The following is a 25940-nucleotide window of genomic DNA, read 5'->3' on the forward strand; positions in this document are numbered from 1 at the left end:
AAGCAGTTGGACAGGTACATGGATTGGACAGGGTTGGAGGGATATGGGCCAAATGCAGGCAGCTGGGACTAGTGTAGCTGGGACATATTGGCCGGTGTAGGCAAGGTGGGCCAAAGGGCCTGTTTGTACACTGTATCACTCTAAGTCTCTATGACATCAAACTAAACTAAACTAAACTAAAGTAAACACGTTTCAATAGCAGCGGGAAGCCATCAAAGATCCATTGGAAGCACCAGCGATTGTTGTAATGGCTCTGTGTTTCTCAGTGGAGAGAGCGATCAGCAGATCCGTTCTCAGCATCACGAAGGCTCGATGATTTCAGTTTGCCACCCTCATCTTCAGAGGCTGCGTGTTCAGTGTTGATGTTGTTCAATTGAATCTCCTCCTGAAATAAATACAATGCACTTGTAACATGCAACGACGGGATATCACCACACAAACTTTAGAGACACAGCGCGGAAACAGGCCCTTCGGCCCACCGGGCCGCGCCGACCAGCGATCCCCGCACACTAACACCATCCTACACCGACTAGGGACAATTTTTATGTAGGAACATAACTGCAGATGCTGGTACAAATCGAAGGTATCACAAGATGCTGGAGTAATCAGCGGGTCAGGCAGCATCTCAGGAGAGAGGGAATGGGTGACGTTTCGGGTCAAGACCCTTCTTCAGACTGATGTCAGGGGAGGGGGCGGGACAAAGAAAGGATATAGGTGGAGACAGGAAGACAGAGGGAGAACTGGGAAGGGGGAGGGGAAGAGAGGGACAGACGAACTATCTAAAGTTGGAGAAGTCAATGTTCATACCGCTGGGCTGTAGGCTCCCCAAGCGTATTTACCAAGGCATTTACCAGCCAATTAACCTACAAACCTGCACGTCTTTGGAGTGTGGGAGGAATCTGGAGATCTCGGAGAAAACCCACGCAGGTCACGGGGAGAATGTACAAACTCCGTATAGAAGCACCCGTAGTCGGGATGGAACCCAAGTCTCCGGCGCTGCATTCGCTGCACCACCGTGTCAAGTTGCTCCACCACTTTGGGCGGCACGGTGCTGTAGCGGTAGAGTTGCCGCCTCACAGCGCTTGCAGCGCCAGAGACCCGGGTTCCATCCCAAATACGGGTGCTGTCTGTATGGAGTTTGTACGTACTTCCCGTGACCCGCGTGGGTTCTGTCCGAAATCTTGCCAAAGCAAACAGAGATAAAATGTAATCGGGGGACAGTCAGACTGGTCGGAGAACTAGGAAAGGGGAGGGGGAGGGATGGAGAGAGAGGGAGAGCAATTTTGATGCTGTTTTCTTTGTTGTCACCTTCTCCCAGCTAACAATGATCTATTCCACATTTTCCTTGAACCACATCTCTTTTGATGTCTCATTTTCACACCTTAACCTTCCTTCTCTCTGTGTCTCCCTCTGCCCTGACTCTCAGTCTGAGGTAGTCTCAAACCGAAACGTCACCCATTCCTTCTCTCCAGAGATGCTGCCTGTCCCGCTGAGTTACTCCAGCATTTTGTGTCTATCTTCGGTGTAAACCAGCATCTGCAGTTCCTTCCTGCACATAACTGTACCCTTGTATTGGTCAATAGCTTAGATTAAAAGCCCACTAAAGCTTTAGAAACATAGAAAATAGGTGCAGGAGTAAGCCATTCAGCCCTTCCAGCCAGCACCGCCATTCAATATGATCATGGCTGATCAACCAAAATCAGTACCCCGTTCTTGCTTTCCCCCCATATCCCTTGATTCCGTTAGCCCAGAGGGCTATATCTAACTCTCTCTTGAAAACATCCAGTGAATTGGCCTCCACTGCCTTCTGTGGGAGAGAATTCCACAGATTCACAACTCTCTGGGTGAAAAGGTTTTTCCTCATCTCAGTTCTAAATGGCCGACCCTTATTCTTAAACTGTGTGACCCCTGGTTCTGGACTCCCCCAACATCAGGAACATTTTGCTCTGTAAACGTGTGACATTCTCCGCTCATATTAAATCAGCATTAGACCGTAAGGTAAATACCTACATCATTTTCTCTGGAATGCTGGAGGTTGAGGGGACTCGATACAAGTGGTATAAAATTATGCGAGGCGTGGATAGATTGGGTAGACGGTCAGAACCTTTTTTCCCCAGAAATGTCCACCACTAGAGGCCATGGCTTTAAGGTGAGAGGGGGGAAAGTTTAATGGAGATGTGTGGGACAAGTGTTTTACACAGAGGGTGGTGGGGACCTGGAACGTGCTGCCAGGGGTGGTGGTGGAGGCAGATACGATAGTGGCGTTTAAGCGGCTTTTGGATAGGCACATGGAAGTGCAGGGAATGGAGGGATAAGGATCACATGCAGGCAGAACAGATCAGTTTCACTTCAGTTTAAGTGGCACCATGTTCAGCATGGATATTGTGGGTCGAATAGGGTTGCCAACTGTCCCATATTAGCCGGGACATCCCGTATTTTCGGCTAAACTGGTTTTCCTGTGTGGGACTGCCCTTGTCCCGTATTAGGCCCAGGGGGCGCTTTAGGCCCGGACGGTGTAGGCCCGGACGCTGTGGGCCCGGACAGTGTCGGCCCGGACACTGTCGGCCCGGACAGTGTGGGCCCGGACAGTGTGGGCCCGGACAGTGTGGGCCCGGACAGTGTAGGTCCGGAAGCCCGAGCGCCGCCTAACAGAGGTTGCGTAGCAACCCACCTCCCTGCCCGGGCGGCCGCCATTGGTGGAGCAGGTGTACATGGCCGCTGGCTGGGTGAGTTCACGTGGGGCGCAGGGCGGTGACATCACCTTGTCCCTTATTTGGGAGTGAGGAAGTTGGCAACCCTAGGGCCGAAGGGCCTGTGCTGTACAGTTCTATGTTCCATGTTCTATTGAGTAACAGCAGTTAATTACCGGTTGCTCCTCTTCATTATTTACATTGTTGGTGGTGTCTTTGTTTCCAACTGTAAAGAAAAAAAGTTTGTTAATTCTTTCACCTTGTATGGCTTATCTTTTCTTCAATCATTTAACAAATATCTGAGATTGACTTTTTTCCACTCATGGAAACTAGATGTGGGAGAGTCCAGGACTGGTGGTCGTAGTCTCAGAATTAAAGGACGTTCCTTTAGGAATGAGATGAGGAGGAATTTCTTTAGTCAGAAGGTGGTGAATCTGTGGAATTCTTTGCCACAGAAGTTCTGTGGAGGACAAGTCAGTGGATATCTTTAAATCAGAGACAGGTAGATTCTTGATTCGTGCGGGTGTTGTCAGGGGTTATGGGGAGAAGGCAGGAAAATGGGATTAGGAAGGAGAGATAGATCAGCCATGATTGAATGGCGGAGTGGGCTTGATGGGCCTAATGGCCTAATTCTGCTCCGATCACTTATGACCTTATGATGACTATTGCGTTTAGTCCACTTAGTTTGTGTTCTCCCAGGGAACTTTGAACCAGTGTAGGACTTCCACAGAGAACGGTAGGAACAGTAGAACGAGGGGATTGTTGTAGAATAGATGGAGCCAGAGGTTCAAGTACATAATTCCCTGATAGTGGCATTACAGGTGGGCATGATGGTGAAGATGACCTTTGGCCTTTATCAAATGGACAGACAACCTTTCAGGTCAGGACCCTTCTTGACATTGAACCCCAGACCATCTCTAGTTAAGGAGCGTTGCAGAGCAGAGGGATCTTGGAGTACAGGTATATAGTTCTTGCAGATGGACACAAAGTGCTGGAGTAACTCAGTGGGACAGGCAGCATCTCTGGAGGGAAGGAATGGGCGACGTTTCAGGGTGAGACTTCTTCTGAAGGACCCTTCGTCTGAAGAAGGGTCTCGAACCGAAACGTCGCGCATTCCTTCTCTCCAGAGATGCTGCCAAACCCGCTGAGTTACTCCATGTTTTTGGCGTCTCTGTTCAGTTTAAACCAGCATCTGCAGTTCCTTCCGACACACGTAGTTCTTGCAGTATTGGATCCAGGAGAATAGGTATATAGTGTGAAGCAGAGGTTCACCTGCAACTCCTCCAACCTCATCTTTTGTATCCGTTGTTCAAGATGTGGACTCCTGTATATTGGTGAGTCCAAGTGCAGGCTCGGCGATCGTTTCGCTGAACACCTCCGCTCAGTCCGCCTGGACCTACCTGATCTCCCGGTTGCCAAACACTTCAACTCCCCCTCCCACTCCCACACTGACCTCTCTGTCCTGGGCCTCCTCCACTGTCAGAGTGAGGCCCAGCGCAAATTGCAGGTACAGCACCTTGTATTTCGCTTTGGCAGCTTACACCCAGCGGTATGAACATTGACTTCTCCAACTTCAAGTAACCCTTGCTTTCCCTCTCTCTCCATCCCTCCCCCCCCTAGTCAAGTTACTAGTTTCACTGTTGTTCTGGTGAGTTTCATTGTCAGTATTATGACACCCCCCGAAACCCTTAGTAATCAAGAATCTATCTATCTCTGCCTTGAAAATATCCACTGATGGCCTCCACAGCCTTCTGTGGCAAAGAATTCCACAGATTCACCACCATCTGGCTAAAGAAATTCCTTCTCATCTCCTTTGGAAAGGAACGTCCTTTAATTCCAAGGCGTTGACTGTTCTTAGACTTTCCCACTAGTGTAAACATCCTCTCCACATCCACTCTATCCAATCCTTTCACTTCAAGTTAAAGTTGTTGCAAGAGCTGGATTTATTGGCAAAATCTTTCACGATGAGGTCACAGCCTCAGAATAAAGGACGTTCCTTTCGGAAGGAGATGAGGAGGAATTTCTTTAGTCAGAGGGCGGTGAATCTGTGGGATTCTTTGCCACAGAAGGCTGTGGAGGCCAAGTCAGTGGATATTTTTAAGGCAAAGATGGATAGATTCTTGATTAGTGCGGGTGTCAGGGGTTATGGGGAGAAGGCAGGAGAATGTGGTTACGAGGGAGAGATAGATCAGCCATGATTGAATGGCGGAGTAGACTTTAGTTTAGTTTGGTTTAGAGATACAGCGCGGAAACAGGCCCTTTCGGCCCACCGGGTCCGCGCCGACCAGCGATCCCCGCACATTAACACTATCCTACACCCACTAGGGACAATTTTTACATTTACCAAGCCAATTAGCCTACAAACCTGTACGTCTTGGAAGTTGATGGGCCGAATGGCCTAATCCTGCTCCTGTTGCTTATGAGCCATAACTGTAGTCCTTATATAAAAAGATGTTTAAATCTTTAATACTCACCATGCCATACTGCGAAAAAAGCAAGGAAGATCAGAACAACACTGATGATAATTGGGGCCAGTATGCTCCAGGTTAGAATAGTTTCGTAGCAACCTTGACCTGAAATAAAAAATACATAAGTAAATTGTGCAAAATTGATGCGTTCAGTTTTGTTTAATGAATCATTGTCAGGTGTACCGAGATACTTTGAAAAGCTTTTTCTTGCTTGCTATCCAGTCAGCGGAAAGACTGTACATGATCACAATCACGCCATCTACAATGTGCCGATACAGGAGTAACAATCGAAGGAGGAAACCGGAGATCCTGGAGAAAACCCACGCAGGTCACGGGGAGAATGGGGCTAGGAGGGAGAGATAGATCAGCCATGATTGAATGGTGGAGTGGACTTGATGGGCCGAATGACCTAATTCTACTCCTACAACTTATGACCTAATGACTTGTAAGTAGGGTTGCCAACTTTCTCACTCCCAAATAAGGGACAAAAGGTGACTTCACCGCCCCGCGCCCCACGTGACCTCACCCAGCCAGCGTCCACGTGCTCCCGCTGCACCAATGGCGGCCGCCCGTGCCGGGAGGCGGGTTGTAATACAACCTCCGTTAGGAGGAGCCCGAGCCTCCGGACCTACAGTGTCCGGGCCTACAGTGTCCGGGCCTACAGCGGCCCCCGGGCCTACACTGTCCGGGCCCGCAGAGTCCGGGCCCGCAGCGTCCGGGCCTGCAGCGTCCAGGCCTGCAGCGTCCTCCGGGCCTACAGTGTCCTCCGGGCCTACAGTGTCCTCCGGGCCTACAGTGTCCAGTCCTGCAGTGCCTCCCGCGCCTAATATGGGACAAGGGCAGTCCTGTACGGGCCAAACCAATTTAGACCAATATACAGGATGTCCCAACTAATCCGGGACAGTTGGCAACCCTACTTGTAAGGTGGGTTCAAGGGCCTGTTTCCCGTGTTCCCGGATGTGTAACAGCGGGCCGTTGCCAAACTTACTTCTTTGCTGAGTCTCTTCGAGGAGAATGACGATTGAGCTGACGAGAACGAGGAAGGAGCTGACGATACCGCAGACGTCCATCCAGGCCCGTACACCTGTCGGGTGCAGAGAGCGGAGTGGAGTTAGGGGAACGGTCCCGCCGTCCGAGAGCGGCATTCCACCCCGTGGGCGACCTCCTCCTTACCTGTGCAGTCCAAGAGACGCGCGATGCAATGGCAGCCCAATTTCCAAACAGTGATGGTCAACGACAGGTTGAACAGCAGGAGGACAAACGCAGTGCAGGAAGCAACCACAGTGACTGAGGCAGGTCCTGCAATAATGATGCACAGTAATGACACGGAGGTTCAATCATAGAAACATAGAAACATAGAAAATAGGAGTAGATTGAATAGGAATAGATTGAAAAAACTAGGCTTGTATTCACTGGGGTTTAGAAGGATGAGAGGGGATCTTATAGAAACATATAAAATTATAAAAGGACTGGACAAGCAAGATGCAGGAAAAATGTTCCCAATGTTGGGCGAGTCCAGAATCAGGGGCCACACACAGTCTTAGAATAAAGGGGAGGCCATTTAAAACTGAGGTGAGAAGGAACTTTTTCACCCAGAGAGTTGTGGATTTGTGGATTTCTCTGCCACAGAGGGTAGTGGAGGCCAATTCACTGGATGGATTTAAGAGAGAGTTAGATAGAGCTCTAGTGGCTGGTGGAATCAAGGGATATGGGGAGAAGGCAGGCACGGGTTACTGATTGTGAACCATCAGCCATGATCACAATGAATGGTGGTGCCGGCTCGAGGGGCCGAATGGCCTCCTCCTGCACCTATTTTCTACGTTTCTGTTTCCTTGCTCACAGACCTGTCTGACAAAATATAATGTGGGCTCATACCTCTGATCACCATCCAGAAAATGAGGGCAATGAAGATGGCGACAAGAGAGATAGTGTTCGAGGCAACCAGTAGTAGGACCCATCGTTTGTGCTGCCTCAGCGGAGCTATGGAGAAATAAACACAAAAGTAGGTTGAAGTTGAGGTTTATTATTGCCACGTATTTTGCACACGACCCAATAAAAATGAGGTAACGTGTCGGAAGGAACTGCAGATGTTGGTTTACGCCAAAGATGGACACAAAATGCTGGAGTAACTCAGCGGGACAGGCAGCATCTCTGGAGAGAAGGAATGGGTGACGTTTCGGGTCGAGACCGTTCTTCAGACTCTACTATGCACAAACACAATCAAGCCAAACTCAAGTGGAATAGGGAGAGCAAAGGGGAAGATACAGAGCAGAGAATATAGTCCTCAGCATTGTAGGAAGGACCTGCAGATGCTGGTTTACACCGAAGATAGACCCGGGTTCGATCCTGACCACAGGTGCTGTCTGTAGGGAGTTTGCACGTTCTCCCCGTGACCTGCGTGGGTTTTCTCTGCAATCTCCGGTTTCCTCCCACACTCCAAAGACGTGCAGGTTTGTCGAATAATTGGCTTCGGTAAAAAGTGTAAATTGTCCCCTGTGTGTGTGGGATGGTGCTAGTGTGCGGGGATCGCTGGTCGGCGCGGACCCGGTGGGCGCTGAAAGGGCCTGTTTCCACGCTGTATCTCGAAACTAAACCCAGAGCGTCACCGGTCCACGTTCTCCAGAGATGCTGCCTGACCCGCTGAGTTACTCTGTATAGTTTTTGTCAACCAGCATCTTACTATCAGATTAATTGATCTGGGTTCCCTTGGTTTATAGGAGTAAATTAGACCCATTCAACAAATACCTTGCACCAGTTTCTTCCTGCTGATACAGAGAACCAGCAGTCCAATAAATGACGTAGTAGGGAATATTATTCCCACAATTGATGCCACAATAACAACGATATCCATTTGCTGAAGGCCTGCAAAATAAAACTTCCATATTAGGATCATAAAGGGATGCCCAGAGAAAATAGGTGGATAGGGTGATCAGAAAGGCTTTTGGCACTTTGGCCTTCATCAGTCAGAGCATTGAGTTTAGAAGTTGGGAGGTCGTGTTGCAGTTGTATGAGACGTGGGTGAGGCTGCATTTAGAGTATTGTGTTCAGTTCTGGGCACCGTGTTAGAAGGTCATAAGTGAAAGGAGCTGAATTAGGCCATTCGGCCCATCATGTCTACTCCGCCATTCAACCACGGCTGATCCATCTCTCCCTCCTAACCCCATTCTCCTGCCTTCTCCCCTTAACCCCTGACACCCAGAATCCTATCTATCACTGCCTTACAAAATATCCATTGACAGCCTCCATGGCCTTCTGTGGCAAAGAATTCCACAGATTAGCCACGCTCTGAGCTCTATTTGAATGGTGGAGTAGACTTGATGGGCCGTAGGGCCTAATTCTGCTTCAATGATGCCATCCACCCTAATTGAAGCAATGGCCAAGAAGGCACACCAACGCCTCTACTTCCTTAGAAGGCTTAGGAAGTTCGGCATGTTCCCCAACAACTCTCACCAACTTCTACAGATTCGCCGTAGAACGCATTTTATCATGAAGTCTGAAGTACGGTATCATCAAGTCTGAAGTACGGTGTCATCAAGTCTGAAGTACGGTATCATCAAGTCTGAAGTACGGTGTCATCAAGTCTGAAGTACCGTATCATCAAGTCTGGAGTACCGTATCATCCAGTCTGAAGTACGGTATCATCAAGTCTGAAGTACGGTATCATCAAGTCTGAAGTACTGTATCATCAAGTCTGAAGTACCGTTTCCTCAAGTCTGAAGTACGGTGTCATCAAGTCTGAAATACAGTATGATCCAGTGTGAAGTACAGTATCATCGGCAGGGCAAGCTTACCGTAAATGGTGAGAGTGTAGTCTGCCTGGACATAGCTGACAGGATTGCTGATGATACAAGTGTAAATGCCACAGTTCTTTCTGGTCACATCTAGGAGAACTAGGCTTCTGTTCCCCTCTGCCAGGTAGTGATGGGGGATGTCCACTCCGTCTTTCTGCCACCAATAACTTCGGGCATCTCCCACAACGGTACATTCGAGCTGGATGGTGGCACCTGGAGAACTGCCGTTGCTCCGTATCGAAGGGTTGGACACCCTCTCTGCAGGAGAAACCAGACACAATGTCTGAAGAAGGGTCTCGAACCGAAACTTCACCCATTCCTTCTCTCCAGAGATGTTGCCTGTCCCGCTGGGTTACTCCACCATTTTGAGTCTATCTTCAGTGTAAACCAGCATCTGCAGTTCTTTCCTACACATGCAATGGGCTTGTCATAGACTTCATAAGGTCATAAGTGTTAGGAGCAGAATTCAGCCAGTTGGCCCATCGAGTCTACGCCGCCATTCAATCTTGGCTGATCAATCTCTCCCTCAGAACCCCATTCTCCTGCCTTCTCCCCATAACCTCTGACACCCGTACCAATCAAGAATCTATTTATCTCCGCCTTAAAAATATCCATTGACTTCTGTGGCAAAGAATTCCACAGATACACCACCATCTGGCTATAGAAATCCCTTCTCATCTCCTTCTGAAAGGAACGTCCTTTAATTCTGAGGCTGTGCCCTCTGGTCCTAGACTCTCCCACCAGTGGAAACATCCTCTCCACATCCACTCTATCCAGGCCTTTCACTATTCGGTACGTTTCAATCCCCCTCATCCTTCTAAACTCCAGCGAGTACAGGCCCAGTGCCGACAGATGATGGCAGCAGATGGAACAGTCTGCCCAAGACCGCAAGAAATTACAGAGAGTTGTGGATGTAGCCCAGTCTATCACACAGATCAGACGCCCCCACCACCGCCTCCCTCTACACTTCACGCTGCCTCGGGAAAGCAGCCAACATCATCAAAGACTTGTCCAGAAGCTTGAAAGCGCGCACCACCAGACTCAGGAACAGCTTCTTCCCCTCTGTTACCAGGCTTCTGAACGCCCCTTCCATAAGCTAGGTTACTGTCCGATTCACCTCTACCCCATTGCGGACATTGGACTTTGTCTCTGGAACTGTGCGCCACAATGCTGAGAACTATATTCTGCACTCTATATCTTCCCCTTTTACTCCACGTTTTACTTTTGAGTTTGAACTGATTGTATCAATGTGTGGTATATCTGATCTGTTGGGATCGCTGGGAAAAGAAAGCTTTTCACAGTAACCTTGCCTACGTGGCGATAATAAGTCTAAGCCTGAACCAGAATTTTGTTCTTAAGGCCGTATCACGGTTGAAGAAAATTCACTTTGTACTTTGTTTAGTTTGGTTTAGTTGATAGATATGGCGCCGAAAGAGGCCCTTCGGCCCACCGAGTCCACGCCCACCGGCGATCACCCCACACACCAGCACTATCTCACACACACTAGGGACAATTTTACATCAGGCTTGTGGGTTAATTGGCTTGGTGAATGTTAAAATTGTCCCTAGAGGGTGTAGGACAGTGTTAGTGTGCGGGGATCGCTGGTCGGCACGGACCCGGTGGGCCGAAGAGCCTGTTTCCGCGCTGTATCTCCAAAATAAATCTGGCAAAAGATACCGCTTGGTTCGGGAACAGCTCCGTCCAAGACCGTGAGAAATCGCAGAGAGTTGTGGACGCAGCCCAGACCATCGCACAAACCTCTACCAACCTCCCTTCCATTGACTCCATCTACACCTCACGCTGCCTCGGCAAGGCCAGCAGCATAATCAAGGACCAGTCGCACCCCGGCCACTCCCTCTTCTCCCCTCTCCCATCAGGCAGCAGGCAAAGAAGCTTGAAAGCGCACACCTACAAACTCAGGAACAGCTTTTCCTGAATATTTGTTTTTATCTTTTCCTTAAAAGAAATTCCTCCTCATCTCCTTCTGAAAAGAACGTCCTAAAATTCTGAGGTTCTGACCTCTGGTCCAAGACTCTCCCACCAGTGGTAAAAATACTCTCCGCATCCACTCTATCCAGGGGCCACACACAGTCTAAGAATAAAGGGGAGGCCATTTAAAACTGGGGTGAGAAATAAAACGCTTTCACCCCAGAGAGTTGTGAATTTGTGGAATTCTCTGCCACAGAGGGCAGTGGAGGCCAATTCACTGGATGAATTTAAAAGAGAGATAGACAGAGCCCTAGGGGTTAGCGGAATCAAGGGATATGGGGAGAAGGCAGGCACGGGTCACTGATTGTGGATGATCAGCCATGATCACAATGAATGGCGGTGCTGGCTCGAGGGGCCAAATGGCCTCCTCCTGCACCTATTTTCCATGTTTCGTTGTTTCTATCCAAGCCTCCCATTATTCTTACTTCAACCTGCGCGAGAAACTTACCCATGATCCAAAGCCTGACGTGCCGAATGATCCGGGTCCGTAGATTGATGGAAAGTCGGTAAAGGCCAGTGTCTGCGGAAGTTAGATTGCTGAAGACCAGTGAGCCATTGAGCGGGATGAAGTGGATGCGCCCCATGTATTTCTGTATCAGGGAAGGTTTTGTAGCGCTAACATGGAAGTGGAGAACGTATTCCGTGGAGGTCAGATTCCCTGAACGTATGTCCACTTTGTCCCAGTTGAGTACCCCAGTAGTATTCATCACCTCTTCACCCATTCCGAGAAACATCACCGAGCTGCCAGGCGGCCGATAAATCTCAGCTTCATCTTGTGCTGTAAAATATACTAAGGACAATAGACAAAAGGTGCAGGAGGAGGCCATTCGGGCGTTCGAGCCAACACCACCATTCAATGTGATCATGGCTGATTATTCACAATAAGTACCCCGTTCCTGCCTTCTCCCGCATACCCCCTGACTCCGCTATCTTTAAGAGCTCTATCTAGCTCTCTCTTGAAAGCATTCAGAGACTTGGCCTCCATTGCCTTCTGAGGCAGAGAATTCCACAGATTCACAACTCTCTGACTGAAAATGTTTTTCCTCGTCTCAGTTCTAAATGGCCTACCCCTTATTCTTAAACTGTGGCCCCTTGTTCTGGGCTCCCCCAACATTGGGAACATGTTTCCTGCCTCTAACGTGTCCAAATCCTTAATAATCTTATATGTTTCAATAAGACATCGGATCAGGTGCACGGCACCTCCTCCAACCTCATCAACTGCTACCGCTGTTTCTGCCGCGGGCAACACAAGGGTTAATCTGACTACGCCAGCTAAAATGGAGTTTAGTTCAGTTGGGGTTTGGAGATTCAGAGCGGAAACAGGCCCTTCAGCCCATCGAGACAGCGCCGACCAGCGATCCCTGCACAGTAACACTATCGTAGAGTCATGGAGTGATACAGTGTGGAAACAGGCCCTTCAGCCCAACTTGCCCAAACCTGCCAACAATGTCCCATCTACACTAGTCCCACCTACCTGCGCTTGGTCCATACCCCTCCAAACCTGTCCCATCCATGTACCTTCCAACTGTTTCTTAAACGTTGGGATAGTCCCAGCCTCAACTACCTCCTCTGGCAGCTCGTTCCACACACCCACCACCCTTTGTGTGAAAAAGTTACCCCTCAGATTCCTATTAAATCTTTTCCCCTTCACCTTGAACCTATGTCCTCTGGTCCTCGATTCCCTACTCTGGGCAAGAGAATCCGTGTGTCCCACACACACTGGGGACAATTTACAATGATCCCAATTAAACCGAGGATCACAAGAGAAAACCCACGCAGGTCACAGGGAGAAGGTACAAACTCCGTACAGACAGCACCCGCGGTCGGGATCGAACCCGGGTCTCCAGCACTGCAACTCTACCGCTGCGCCACCATGCGACTGTTCAGACATCCGCTGGATTAGCAGCACCACATTTCAAAGCCTGCTTCGGAAAACAAATAGATGTTTCAGAAGAATGCTTCGGCTAACTTTGGCGCAGCGGTAGAGCTGCTGCCTTAAGGCACTTGCAGCGCCGGAGACCTGGGTTCGATGCCGACCACGGGCGCTGTCAGTACGGAGTTTGTACGTTCTCCCCGCGACATGCGTGGGTTTTCTCTGAGATCTTCCCCTTCCTCCCACACTCCAAAGACGTACAGGGGTATGCAAGTTAATTGGCTGGTGTAAGTGTAAAATTGTCCCTAGTGTGTGTCGGGTAGTTTTAATATGCTGGGATCGCTGGTCGGCGCGGACTCGGTGGGCCGAAGGGCCTGTTTCCTCGCTGTATCTCTAAATTAAACTATAAACTAAACTCGGAGGGGGTAGTAAATCAACGGTTAGCTTTGACTCCTGGTTCTTGTCTCCCCCAACATCAGGAACATGTTTCCTGCCTCTAGTGTGTCAAATCCCTTAATAATCTTATATGTTTCACTGAGATCCCCTCTCATGTAAAGGACCGCACTGAGGAATTAGGAGAGGTTTGCTGCTTCGGTGAGTTAGGCCCGCAGAATCCATGCTGACCATCGATCATCCTTTGCACTTGAGAGATATAGCGTGGAAACAGGCCCTTCGGCCCACTGAGTCGGCGCCCTGGCCTCCCTCCCTCCCTCACTGTGACTTACCTTCTGTGAACAAAACACAATAATGCAGGGTGCTGAGGTAGAGAAGCCAACGAAAAATATCGGCAACAAAACTGCCTGAGGTAGGTGTGTTGAACAGTCCCTATGGATCACCTTATTGCTGGGTGAAGCTTCTTCATGTGCAAGGTTACCCACTGCAGCCTTTTATGAGCTGTGCAGAAACAAAATGGGGAGAGAGAGTTTACGTTCAGAATAGTGAGCGGCCTGGATAGAGGGGGAGAGGATGTTTCCATGAGTGGGAGAGTCTGGGACCAGAGGTCATAGAAACATAGAAAACTAGACCAAGTTGGGCCCAAACCTCTCCTGCATTGGTGCAGCACCTTCTCCTCCCCCTTGCCCCTCTCCTCTTCCCCTCCTTCCCCCTCCTTCTCCCCTTCCCCCCCCACGACATCCCCCTCAACCCCCCTTATCATCCCTCCTCCCACTCCCTCCCTCCCTCCTCCCTAGGAGATAGATTTAAACTTTAAAATGTGAATAACTTTAAAAATATAACACCGATTTCCATGAACTCTCTTCCATTGAGACGGTGAGAAAGGTGGGCCTAAAATTGTCGCGCTATCGTGTACCATTTTGGCTGTAGTTCAGGAACAAACAAACAAACAAATGAGAGTTTAAGTGTTTAGATAGGTGCAGGAGTAGGCCATTCGGCCCTTTGAGCCAGTACCGCCATTCAATATGATCGTGGCTGATCATCCAAAATCACTACCCCATTCCTGCTTTCTCCCCATATCCCTTGATTCTGTTTGCCCCAAGAGCTTTATCCAACCCTCTCTTGAAAACATCTACGGAGGTCAAAGCCACAGAATTAAAGGACGTTCTTTCAGGAATGAAATGAGGAGGAATTTCTTTAGTCAGAGGGTGGTGAATCTGTGGAATTCTTTGCCACAGACGGCTGTGGAGGCCAAGTCAGTGGATATTTTTAAGGCAGAGATAGATAGATTCTTGATTAGTGCGGGTGTCAGGGGTTATGGGGAGAAGGAAGGAGAATGGGGTTAGGAGGGAGAGACAGATCAGCCGTGATTGAATGGCGGAATAGACTTGATGGGCCAAATGGCCTAATTCTGCTCCTATCACTTATGACCTTATGCGAGAAGGGACATGTATTTAATAGATTCTGCAGCTCATAGAAACATAGAAACACAGAAAATAGGTGCAGGAGGAGGCCATTTGGCCCTTCGAGCCAGCACCGCCATTCATTGTAATCATTGCTGATCATCCACAATCAGTACCCCGTGCCTGCCTTCTCCCCATATCCCTTGATTCCACTAGCCCCTCGAATAGCTAACTCTCTCTTAAATTCATCCAGTGATTTGGCCTCCACTTGGCAGAAAATTCCACAAGTTCACAACTTTCTGGGTGAAAAAGGTTTTTTCTCACTTCAGTTTTAAATGGCCTCCCCTTTATTCTAAGACTGTGACCCCTGGTTCTGGACTCCCCCTACATTGGGAATTTTTTTCCTGCATCTAGCTTGTCCAGTCCTTTTATAATGTTATATGTCTCTGTCAGATCCCCTCTCATCCTTCTAAATTCCGGTGAATACAAACCTAGTCTTCTCAATCTTTCCTCGTATGCCAGTCCTGCCAACCCGGGGATCAACCTCGTGAACCTATGCTGCACTGCCTCAATTACTCAAAATATACCAAAGCACTTCACAGCCAATGAAGCTACGATCATAATGCAGGCAAAACAACAAAGAATTTGAGAACACCAAGATAACATGGACAGCTGTAAGTTAAAAAAAAATATTATACATTACTAGACCAAGTGGACCTGTTCGACCCAAACCTCTCCTGCATTGTTGCATCACCCTCTTCTCCCCCTCCCACTCCCCTCTCCCCCTTCCCCTCCACTCCATCCCCCTCAACCCCCCTTCCTTCCTCCCCCCCCCTCACTCCACCCCTTCCCCCTCCCTCGGAGATAGATTTAAACTTTAAAATGTGAATAACTTTAAAAATATAATGCTGATTTCAATTAAATTTCTTCCATTAGCACCAAAGGGACGACGGTGAGTGAGGTGGGCCTAAAATTGTTGTGCTAACTTGCACCATTTTGGCTGTAGTTCAGGAACAAACAAACAAACAAACGAGAGTTTCAGTATATAGATAGATGTTGATACATACATATATTTATTAAACATGCGGAAACATTCCCCTACAACTCTGTACAAAGCCAGTGACCAGTGATCACCCGTTGTATGATAGTGACCTCAGACTATGGAGATACAACACTGAAAGAGGCCCTTTGGCCCACTGAGTCCGTGCTGACCAGCGATCACCCCGTACACTAGCACGGTCCTACCCACACTGGGGACAGCTTACAATTTTTCACCGAAGCCAAATTCACCTACAAACCTGCACGTCTTTCAGATATAGGACGAAACCGGAGCACCCGGAGAAAACCCTCACATTCACAGGGAGAACGTACAAACGAGGCACACAGGCGCACACACACACAGCACCTGAGGTCAGGATCGAACCCTGGTCTCCAGCACTTTGTCTCTATCTCCACAGATGCTGCCCGACCCGCTGAGTTACTCCAGCACACTGTGTCTAACTCCACAGATGCTGCCCGACCCGCTGAGTTACTCCAGCACTCTGTGTCTATCTCCACAGATGCTGCCCGACCCGTTGAGTTACTCCAGCACTCTGTGTCTATCTCCACAGATGCTGCCCGACCCGCTGAGTTACTCCAGCACTTTGTGTCTATCTCCACAGATGCTGCCTGACCCGCTGAGTTACTCCAGCACTCTGTGTCTATCTCCACAGATGCTGCCCGACCCGCTGAGTTACTCCAGCACTCTGTGTCTATCTGAGTTCCCTTGTCGTCTAACAAGTTCTCTATAAGTGACTTTAAAGGTTGAGTGGAAAGTTGAGCCGCGCTTTGAGGGAATCCGACCGCCCGGGTTAACTTTCGCAAAGACTGAAAGCAAACCTACTTACCCTGAGTGGATTTGAAAGTGGACTGGCTGGTCGCGGCGAACGGAGGCTTCTTATAAAGACTCAACTGATTTGAAAGCCTCCCACTGTCGGGGGTGACAATTTCTCAACTCATATTCAGAATGATAAATTGAAACATCGGCCACACACGCACACACTCACACCCACACACACATATACACACACACACACACCCACACACACATATACACACACACACTCACCCATATACACACACACACATACACACACACACACACACACACACACACACAGGCGCTGCGAGCTCAGTCCAAGCTTATCTTTGGATCAGTCGCCGCCTACTGGTGTTTGCTATCAGTTTGCCTTGAGATAGATACAATGTGCTGGAGTAACTCAGCGGGCCAGGCAGCATCTGTGAAGGGAAGGGATGGATTACATTTCGGGTCGAGACCCTTCTTCAGACTCAAGTCAGACTTCAGTCTTCACCCGAAAGGTCACCCATTCCTTCTCTCCACAGATGCTGCCCGACCCGCTGAGTTACTCCAGCACCCTGTGTCTATCTCCACAGGTGCTGCCCGACCCGCTAAGTTACCCCAGCACTTTGTATTTACCTCCACAGATGCCGCCTGCCCGCTGAGTTACCCAGCACTTGGTCTCCATCTCCAGAGACGCTGCCCTTCCCGCTGAGTGACTCCAGCACTTCTGTGTCTCTCTGCAGTGAGACAGACTGCTACATTATTTACAGGCGGCTTAACGTGGACTGGTGAAAATGTTTCACACGAACTACTAGAAGCCGGGGGAGGGATAGACAAGTTCTTCCATCCAGCAACTTCCATCCCCACTCTGGATTCAGCCAGTGATCCAATTTGTAAAAAACAGTGAAACATACTCACTGGACGGTGGATGTCCGGGTTTGCACAAGTTGCTCAGATCATATAGTGGCGCTACTGCCTTTAGCTCCACCCGCTGCAGGTCAGGCAGCATCTCTGGAAACAGACACAGAGTGCTGGAGTAACTCAGCGGGCCGGGCAGCATCTCTGGAAACAGACACAGAGTGCTGGAGTAACTCAGCGGGTCGGGCAGCATATCTGGAGAGAAGGGCTGGGTGACGTTTCGGGTGGAGACCCTTCTCCAAGTCATTCTTTGACTTTGCCACCAGCTGCAACCCAACCCCACCACGGTTTGGTCTTCCTGCTTTCCCAAAGACCCACGCTCTATGTGACTTACTGGTTGTTGCATCCCCTCCCGTTCCCCACCAACCCCCCCATCCCCCTCTCCCCCTCATCCTCTCCCCATCCATTACCCAATCCACACCCCCCCCTCCACTCATTGCTCCACATCTATTCATTCCACACCCCTCCCCATCCAAACTCCACCCCCATCACCTCCCCTCCCTGCACCCCTCCATCTTCTCCCCCTCCCTGCACCCTTCCATCTTCTCCCCCTCCCTTCCCTCTCCATCTTTTCGCCCTTCCCTCCCCTCTCCATCTTCTCCCCCTCCCTTCCCTCTCCATCTTCTCGCCCTTCCCTCTCCATCTTCTCGCCCTCCCTCCCCTCTCCAACTTCTCCCCCTTCCTTCCTTCCACTCCACCCCCTCCACTCCTTGCGTAGGCAGGTGGGACTAGTGTAGATGGGACATTGTTGGCCGGTTTGGGCAAGTTGGGCCGAAGGGCCTGTTTCCACGCTGTATCACTCCATGACTCTACGATAGTGTTAGTGTGCAGGGATCGCTGGTCGGCGCGGTCTCGATGGGCCGAAGGGCCTGTTTCCACTCTGAATCTCCAAACCAAACTAAACTAATGTCCATTTGAGCTGGCATAGTCCGGTTAAACCTTGCGTTGCCCACGGCAGCAACAGCGGATGCGGTAGATGAGGTTGGAGGAGGTGCCATGCACCTGTTCGGATGTCTTATTGAAACATATAAGATTATTAAGAGATTGGACACGTTAGAAGCAGGAAACATGTTCCCAATGTTGGGGGAGTCCAGATCCAGGAGCCACAGTTTAAGAAAAAGGGGTGGGTCATTTAGAACGGAGACGAGGAAAAACGTTTTCAGTCAGAGAGTTGTAAATCTGTGGAATTCTCTGCCTCAAAAGGCAGTGGAGGCCAATTCTCTGGATACTTTCAAGAGAGAGTTAGATAGAGCTCTTAAAGATAGCACACATGCGGAAACAGAGATAGGCACAAAGTGCTGGAGTAACTCAGCGGGTCAGGCAGCATCTCTGGAGATAGACACAAAGTGCTGGAGTAACTCAGCGAGTCAGGCAGCATCTCTGGAGATAGACACAAAGTGCTGGAGTAACTCAGCGGGTCAGGCAGCATCTCTGGAGATAGACACAAAGTGCTGGAGTATCTCAGCAGGTCAAGGCAGCATCTCTGGAGAGAAGAAGTGGGCGACGTTTCGGGTCGAGACCCTTCTTCAGACAGGGGAGAGGGAAATGAAAGATACAGACGGTGTTGTAGTGGGGTATGGAACAAATGAATGGAAGATACACAAAAAAAGTAACGATGAGGAAGGAAACAGGCCGTGGGTTGGGTTAAAGGAAACAGGCCATTGTTAGCTGTGGGCTAGGTGAAAACGAGTTACAGACAATGAGACGCAACAAGGTGACCTTGAAGCTGGTACGACTTGGGTGGGGGAGGGACGGAGAGACAGGGAAAGCAAGGGTTACTTGAAGTTAGAGAAGTCAATGTTCATACCGCTGGGGTATAAGCTGCCCACGCGAGATATGAGGTGCTGTTCCTCCAATATTACACGCTACCACTGGACTTGGCAAATCATTAAGTATTAAATGATCCTAATGTCCTGCTCCATCTTATCATTACCTACGGTCTCTGAGTAATTGTGGGCAGGGTGGCGCAGCGGTAGAATTGCTGCCTCACAGCGCCGGAGACCCGGGTTCAATCCTGACCACGGGTGCTGTCTGCACGGAGTTTGCACATTCTCCCCGTGACCCGCGTGGGTTTTTTTCCGGGTTCCTCCCACAAGCCAAAGACGTGCATGTTTGTAGGTGAATTGGCTTCTGTAAAAATTGTAAATTGTCCCTGGTGTAGTGGGGATCGCTGGTCGACATAGATACAGTACGTGATGTTTCGGAATTTAGGGTCCCGACCCGAAACCTTATCCAAAGGGCCAGTTTCTGCGTCGTATCTTTAAACTAAATTAAAGCGGAAACAGGCCCACCGAGTCCGCACCGACCAGCGATCCCCGCACACTACACTATCCTACACACACTGGGGGACAACTTACATTTATACCAAGCCAATTAACCTACAAACCTGCACGTCTTTGGAGTGTAGGAGGAAAGCGAAGATCTGGGAGAAAACCCACGCAGGTCACGGGGAGAACGTACAAACTCCGTACAGACAGCACCCGTAGACAGGATCAAACCCGGGTCTCCAAAGATGAACAGGTCGGACTGTCCAGTCCAGTCTGTATGGAAGATTCTCGACTTGAAATTCATTGGAATTCATTGCCACAGAAGGCAATGGAGGCCAAGTCAGTGGATATATTCAAGGCAGAGATAGATAGAAACACTGAGACATCGAAAATAGGTGCAGGAGGGTGGTGGGTGTGTGGAACGAGCTGCCAGAGAAGGTAGCTGTATGGATTTGTTCCGGCCTCCAGTATATTCCCCCCCCCCACCCCATCTCTATCTCTTAGTCTGAAGAAAAGTCTCGACCCAAAACACCAACAATTCCTTCTCTCCAGAGATGCTGCCTGACCCGCTGAATTACTCCAGCATTTTGTGTCTATCTTCGATGTCAACCAGCATCTGCAGTTCCTTCCTACTCATTTATAGAGTGAGAAAGGATCTTGGAGTCATAGAGCGTGGAAACAGGCCCTTGGGCCCATCTTGCCCAGACCAGACAACATGTCCCAGTTACACTAGTCCCCCCCTGCCTGCATTTGGACCATATCCCTCCAAACCTGTCCTGTCCATGTACCTGTCCATCTGCTTTTTAAACAATGGGATAGTCCCAGCCTCAACTACCTCCTCTGGCAGCTCGTTCCACACCCCCGCCATCCTTTGTGTGAAAATGTTACCCCTCAGATTCCTATTAAATCTTTTCCCCTTCACCTCAAACATATGTCCTCTGGTCCTCGATTAACCTACTCTGGGCAAGAGACTCTGTGCGTCTACCCGATCTATTCCTCTCATGATTTTGTGCATCTCTATAAGATCTCCCCTCATCCTCCTGCGCACCAGGGAATCTTCCCTCATCCTCCTGCGCACCAGCCTGCTCAACCTCTCCCTGTAGCTCACACCCTCTAGTCCTGGCAACATCCTCGTAATCTTCTCTGTACCCTTTCCAGCTCGACAATGTCTTTCCTGTAACACGGTGCCCTGAACTGAACACAATACTTCAAATGTGGTCTCGCCATCGTCTTATACAACTGTAACATGATCTCACAATTTCTATACTCAATACTCTGACTGATGAAGGTCAATGTGGCAAAATGTGGGGGCGATGTAACTGTTAGGGTTTCATCACAGGGTGAATATACGAGCTGAACTGCTTCAGGGCACTGGGGAAAGTTCCAGGACAAGTGACCGCCTTGAAAAACACTAGAGATACCCTTTACATCTGACTTTCATTTTGAATCGATGCCCTGCTGCCAAACGCTGTTACTTGGCCCCTTTCTTTTCCAGAGGAACGTCACTGCTTTTACGGTGAGTTTGTGCGTAACGCCTTCCTGATCATTGGGCACCTCTTGCAGGGGAGAGGGTGGACGGGAGAGGGGGAGAGGGTGGAAAGGGGAGAGAGTGGAGGGGGAGAGGGGGAGAAGGTGGAAAGGTGAGAGGAGAGGGGGAGAGGGGAGAGGGGGAGAAGGTGGAAAGGGTGGAGGGGAGAGGGTGGAGGGGAGAGGGTGGAGATGGTGGAGGAGAGGGTGGAGGGGCAGAGGGGGAGAGGATGGAAAGGAGAGAGGGAGAGGGGGAGAGGGGGGAAAGGGTGGAAAGGAGAGGGGGAGAAGGTGGAAAGGGTGGAGGGGAGAGGGGAGAGGGGGAGATGGTGGAGGAGAGGGTGGAGGGTGAGAGAGGGGCGGTGGAGAGGGGAGAGAGCAGGAGAGGGTGGGGAGGGTGGAGGGAGGGGAGAGAGGGTGGAGGGGAGAGAGAAGGGGTAGTGAAGGGGGAGAGGGTGGAGAGAGGGGGGAGAGAGGGGGAGGAAGGGCAGAGGGAGAAGGAAGGGGGAGAGGGAAGGGGAGAGGGAAGGGGAGAGAGGGTGGAGAGTGGAGGGGGGTAGAGGGAGGGGGGAAAGGCTTTAAGAATACCCATTGCCTTGGCCCCCACAGCCGTCTGTGGTAATGTTTCTGCGCTGTAATTCTCAAAGCCCTGACAATATTTCAGTCAGTGTCACAAATTGAACTGGACAAGATCGTGTAAAGTCATTTCACCTTTGGCGAGTTAGAGTCATTCAGCACAGAAACAGGTCCTTCGGCACTGAATCCGTGCCGGCACTCAGCATCCAAACCTGCACTAATCCTATGCTAATCCCATTATTATCACGGGCATTTCAGATGCATTTCAGACGCATTTCAGAGGTTCTAAGAGGCTTTAAGAGGCTTTAAGATGTTCTAAGAGGTTCCAAGAGACTTTAAGAGGGTCTAAGAGGTTTAAGAGACATTAAGATGTTCTAAGAGGCTTTCAGAGGTTCTAAGATGTTTTAAGGGGTTCTAAGAGGTTCTAAGAGGTTCTAAGATGCTTTAAGAGGTTCAAGGAGGCTTTAAGAGGCTTTAAGAGGTTCTGAGGCGAAGAGGCTTTGAGGTTCTAAGAGGCTTTAAGAGGTTCTAAGAGGCTTTAAGAGGTTCTAAGAGGCTTTAAGAGGCTCTAAGTGGTTCTAAGAGGCTTTAAGAGACTTAAAGATATGGATATGTAGGGATATAGGGCGGTCACAGTGGCGCAGCGGTAGAGTTGTTGCATTACAGCGGGTTCGATCCCGACTACGGGTGCTGTTTGTATGGAGTTTGTACGTTCTCCCCGTGATCTGCGTGGGTTTTCTCCGAGATCTTCGGTTTCCTCCCACACTCCAAAGACGTGCAGGTATGTAGGTTAATTGGCTTGGTAAAGGTAACAATTGTCCCTGGTGGGTATAGGATAGTGTTAGTGTGCGGGGATCGCTGGTGGCCACCGACCCGGTGGGCTGAAAGGGCCTGTTTCCGTGCTGCATCTCTAAAGTGAGATATGGATTCACGAGTTCATGTTCTAGGAGCAGAATTATGCCCTTCGGCCCATCAAGTCTAGTCCACCATTCAACCGTGGATTAGGTGCAGGCAAAGATTAATTCAACATGTTATCTGACAGGGTTCAGACTGTGTGGGCTGAAGGGCCTGTTTACTTTAGTTTAGTTTAGTTTAGTGTAGAGATACAGTGTGGAAACAGGCCCATTGGCTCACCGACCAGCAATAGCATATGTCAGTCCCGCCATCCCGGGAATTAACCTGGTGAGCCGATGCTATTGAGGGAGTGCAGCGTAGGTTCACCAGGTTAATTCCCGGGATGGAGGGACGGACATATGGTGAAAGAATGGATTGACTGGGCTTATACTCACTGGAATTTAAAAGGATGAGAGGGGATCTTATAGAAACACATAAAATTCTTAAATGATTGGACTGGCTAGATGCAGGAAAAAAATTCCCGTTGTTGGGGGAGTCCAGAACCAGGGGTCACAGTTTAAAAATAAGGGGTAGGCCATTTAGGACTGAGATGAGGATAAACCTTTTCACCCAAAGAGTTGTGAATCTGTGGAATTCTTTGCAACAGAAGGCAGTAGGGGTTAATTCACTGGATGTATTCGAGAGATTTTGATACAGTTCTTAGGGCTAATGGAATCAAGCGATATGGGGAAAAGGCAGGAACAGGATACTGATTGTGGATGATCAGCCATGATCATAGTGAATGGTGGTGCTGGCTCGAAGGGCCGAGTAGCCTACTCCAGCACCTATTTCCTATGTTGCTATGTTTCTATTCCCGCACACTAACACTATCCTACACACACAAGGGCCAATTTACACTTTTACCAAGCTGATTAACCTGCACACTTGTATATCTTTGGAGTGTGGGGGAAATCCCACGCAGGTCACGGGGAGAACGTACAAACTCCGTACAGACAGCATCCATAGTCTGGATGGAACCCGGGTCTCTGGCGCTGTGAGGCAGCAACTCTACCGCTGCGCCACCCTGTGGCCACTTTGTCCTTGTTCCGTACTGATCTAGGTTCTGCTTTCTACACTTTCCAACGTTCCCATCAACTCCCCAAGTTTCCACCACTCACTTACAATCCAGGGATATTTACAGCAAACATTTTCTGGAGTTTAGAAAGATGAGAGGGGATCTTATAGAAACGTATAAAATTACAAATGGACTGGACAAGCAGGAAAAATGTTCCCAATGTTGGGCGAGTCCAGAACCAGGGGCCACTGTCTTAGAATAAAGGGAAGGCCATTTAAAACTGAGGTGAGAAGGAACTTTTTCACCCAGAAAGTTGTGAATTTGTGGAGTTCTCTGCCAATTGCGATATCATATTTCATTTCAAACAATGTTATTAATTTGAATGTTGACCAACGCTCAGATTAATTCAGTAATTATATATCAGATTAATTCAGTGACTATATATCTGCGTGAGGCTTGGCTTTTAATTTTTTTAGTTTTAGCTATACGGCATGGAAAAAGAACTTTCGGCCCACTGAATCCACGCCATCTATCACCCATTCACACGAGTTCTTGCTATTGAGGGAGTACAGCGTTACCAGGTTAATTCCCGGGATGGCGAGACTGACATATGATGAAAGAATGGGTCCACTTGGCTTGTATTCACTGGAATTTAGAAGGATGAGACGGGATCTAATAGAAACATGTAAAATTATTAAGGGATTGGACAGGCTAGATGCAGAAAAAATGTTCCCGATGTTGGGGGAGTCCAGAACCAGGGGTCGCAGTTGAAGAATAAGGGATTGGCCATTTAGGACTAAGATGAGGAAAAGCTTTTTCACCCAGAGAGTTGTCTTCTTCTTGCGTTTGAGGCAGCAGAAGTTATGTAACGCCCTCCAGGCGCTGTAGTGCAATGTGTTGTTGTCGAGGGCCGTGACGTCTACCCCTCCACCAGCGGGCGGAGGACAGCGCAGTCAAAAATGACGTGCTGCCCTGTTTGCTGGTCTGCTCCACACATGCAGGCTGCTGATGAACGCAACCCCTAACGATGCATGTTGGCGTTGAACCGTCCGACCCCTGTGTGGAGCCGGTTCAGGGTGACCCACTCTTTGCGGGGCATGTCCGAGCCGGGTGAGGCTGTGGTGTTCGGTGCGACAGTGAGTTGAGGAGGTCGCAAAATCTGTTCCCAGCTGGTTCTCCATGCTCCTAGTATGTTGAAACCGGAGCCACAGAGGGTCACTGCATGACGGGAGAAAGGGCGACGAGATGACAGGCGTTGAGGTCCCAGTTGCTGTGAATCCTGGGCGAGGTGGTGCAAAGGATGTTTAAATAATTTGGAATTGACCTTGTCAACTGCAAGATTTAAATTCACATTATGAAAAGAATGGTGACAATGAATCTAACGGATTTACATAATTATTCACCTGGCTCACGTGCTCTCAGTGAGAGGAGTCTGTTGTGTTTACCAGGCCTGGCCAACCATGACAGTACTGAAGCTGACCACCCAGTTCCGATGTACATTTTCTATTTGTAATATTGACTCAGTCTTTCTTTATCCACTAGTATGGGATGCCATGCTGGAGGTTTCATAGTGTTTCCACTCCTTTGTTTATGTTATCTCTCTTCCTTCGAACTACCCTCTTTAAACAGATTACATTGTAAACATTTTATCACTGAGGCCTCTCTGGCCTCACCCTATTAAAAATATTCCCATTGGTCTGAAGAAGTGTCTTCACCCGAAACGTCACCCATTCCTTCTATCCGGAGATGCTGCCTGTCCCGCTGAGATACTCCAATATTTTGCATTGAGCCTTTGTTCTATCGCTCCCTCCCTCCCCCATCTTCTTTTCAACGACTTTGAACTCACAAGCGCAGCGGTGGACATTGAATCATAATCCCAAGTGAACCGCTCCATAAGATGGCAGGAACATCATAGCTGACTGAATGTCTAACATTACAGTGCTTGTTCTACCAGGGCAGGCTTCCTACAAAACCTTTCTTGAAACCAACAGCCCCAGATTTCACATGCTTCACCACAAAAAGTGAAAAGTCTTACCAATGACAAGCAGTTGTAATGTTTTCAAATCTTTGCCATCTACAGTAAAGGTATAATTTCCCTCATCACTGGCTTTAGTCCATTTATCATCAGCGCGCCATTAGTAGCATTGAACTGTGACCAGTTCTTGAACTGTTCACTTGGTTCCACTGTGAAGAGACCTGGGACGTGATCCAAAATAACAATGCCTTCGTTGCTGCCATGAGGTCCAAAACATCTCATTGCTGGGATCAAACCGTGATTTTGGGATCCAGTAAAAAT

The 25940-nt window shown here is 49.2% G+C and overlaps 1 long non-coding RNA gene across 1 annotated transcript; it reads right to left on the reverse strand.

Annotated features, from left to right (window-relative positions):
* Positions 1–2897: 2897 nt before the first annotated feature.
* LOC144602803 (uncharacterized) lies at positions 2898–6179 on the reverse strand. Its single transcript, XR_013548512.1, has 3 exons — positions 6147–6179; positions 5165–5263; positions 2898–2916 (listed from the first exon to the last, which is right to left on the reverse strand). It is a non-coding gene; the product is annotated as an uncharacterized LOC144602803 (long non-coding RNA).
* Positions 6180–25940: the final 19761 nt, after the last annotated feature.

This window comes from Rhinoraja longicauda, chromosome 19 (assembly GCF_053455715.1).
Source record: "Rhinoraja longicauda isolate Sanriku21f chromosome 19, sRhiLon1.1, whole genome shotgun sequence".
In the NCBI taxonomy this organism is placed as follows: domain Eukaryota; kingdom Metazoa; phylum Chordata; class Chondrichthyes; order Rajiformes; family Arhynchobatidae; genus Rhinoraja; species Rhinoraja longicauda.